This window comes from Choloepus didactylus, chromosome 22, assembly GCF_015220235.1.
Source record: "Choloepus didactylus isolate mChoDid1 chromosome 22, mChoDid1.pri, whole genome shotgun sequence".
Lineage (NCBI taxonomy): Eukaryota > Metazoa > Chordata > Mammalia > Pilosa > Megalonychidae > Choloepus > Choloepus didactylus.
The window spans coordinates 1292821-1295018 of NC_051328.1; the positions used below are offsets into that span (position 1 = coordinate 1292821).

The window sequence follows — 2198 nt, forward strand, 5'->3', positions numbered from 1 at the left end:
TGGCAGACCACATTCCTTCTGAGGCTCTGAGGACAGAATCTGTTTCCTGCCTTTTCTGCCTTCCAGAGGCCATGCACTTTCCTTGGTTTGTGTTCTTTTCCTCCATCTTCAAAGACAGCAACATTGCATCTTCAAATCTCTCTCAGCTTCTGTAGTCACATCACCTTCCCTCTGACTCTGACCCTCTTGTAAAGACCCCTGTGGTTAATCCCACAGGGATAATCCAGAATGATCTCCTGATCCCAAGGTCCTTAACTTAATCACATCCTCAAAGTCCCTTTTGCAATGGCAGGTAACAGTCACAGGTTCTGGGGACTAGGACATGGACATTTTGACCTAAATGTCAAAATTCAACCTAAAATGGAGAGAAATCAACTAATATTTATTAGGCAGTTACTATGTGCAAAATACTGGGCCAGGTGCTTTACACAGATAGCCAGAGACCCCCTCCAGATGAGCCCATTATTAATCTTATTTTAGCAAGTAAAAAAACTGAGGGCTGGGAGGTTTAAGTGACAAAGTCACACAGGTAATAAATGACAGTGCTAGGGGATTTGAACTCACATCTGAGCCTGAAGTCAAAGCCCTTTGCAGTCTGCTGGTGCCCCTCCAATGCAAGCATTTGACTATGACTAATCCCAAGGAGCTCCAAGGAACTCTGAAAGCTTTCAGAACACAGAGAAAAAATTTCAAATTATAAGCATGCCAATAATAAATTATGAGTATTTGTATTTTAGATCATTCTATTTAGTTGTTGACTCATCCATATTCCTAGTGACCTCTTTGATTGTTTATTCTTCCTTGGTAGTTTATAGGATTGTGTGAATATGGAAATATCCTAAACCCTGGGATGTGATTCCAAAGAAACACCAATGAAATAAATGCTTAAGCATTTAAAAATAAATTGCATGGCTTTTTATGTCAACGTGTAACAAAGGGGTGCGTGTGAGGTCATCGGGTGAGAGAGTGTGCGGGGTTGGGTGGTTTGAAAGAGAGGAAGAGGGAACCAGAGCCGGGTGAAGGCAGCAGATGTGGTCTGGCTGAGAGCCAAAGATGGCAGTGAATGTATACTTGACATCAGCGACCAGTGAAAACCTGAGTCAACATGACATGCTGGCATGGATCAACAAGTCTCTGCAGTTGAATTTGACAAAGATTGAACAGTTGTGCTCAGGGGCTGCCTATTGTCAATTGATGAACACGCTGTTCCCTGGCTCCATTGCCTTGAAGAAAGTGAAATCCCAAGCTAATTTAGAACATGAATACATCCAGAACTTCAAAATACTACAAGCAGGTTTTAAGAGAATGGGCATTAACAAAATAATTCCGGTTGACAAATTAGTGAAAGGTAAGTTTCAGCACAATTTTGAATTTGTTCAGTGGTTCAAGAAGTTTCTTAATGTGAACTATGATGGAAAAGATCATGATCCTGTAGCTGCTAGACAAGGTCAAGAGACAGCAGTGGCTCCCTCGCTTGATGCTCCAGCTCTGAATAAATGAAAGAAACCTCTCAGGTCTAGCAGGGCAGCTCTACAGAGGCCCATTTCAACCCAGAGAACTCATGCAGCAACTAACAAAGGCCCGCCCAGGTGTGATGGAAAAGAACCTGGTGTGGGTGATGGGGATGAGGAAGCAGCTGAGCTGATGCAGCAGGTCAGCTTATTGAAACTTTCCACCGAAGACTTGGAGGAGAAAGATTTCTATTTTGAAAAGCTAAGGAATATTGAATTGATTTGTCAGGAGAATGAGGGGAGAAATGACTCTGCATTGCAGGGGGTTGTGGACTTTCTCTACACCACAGAAGAAGGCTTTGTGATACCTGATGAGGGCCCCACAGGAGGAGCAAGAAGGGTTCTGACAGCCTGGACCAGAGCAACATCTGAATTCTTCACTCCAAATCAGGTGATTAACTGTAAAATACTCCCTTGTATTATTCTTAGAGGACTCACTGGTTTCTTTTCATAAGCAAAAAATACCTCTTCTTAAAAAGTGCACTTTGCAGAAGTTTCACTCCTTTCCCATGAAGTATGAGTTAGGAGCTCTTACCTTCTAGCGGGGCAGTATTAACAGCTAGTTGGTTCCCCTGGGGAGCAAAGAGGCTGACCCTGGGGCTCAGCTGGAAATGCTGATTACTGGAGAAAGGTGTTTTTGTTTAATACATTGAAGTGGAGAAATGGGAAGAATGAATTGAAAGTTAA

The 2198-nt window shown here is 42.8% G+C and overlaps 1 pseudogene; it reads left to right on the forward strand.

Moving 5' to 3' along the window:
* Nucleotides 1–1053: 1053 nt before the first annotated feature.
* On the forward strand, nucleotides 1054–1858 carry LOC119518840 (annotated as a pseudogene).
* The last annotated feature ends 340 nt before the right edge of the window (nucleotides 1859–2198 follow it).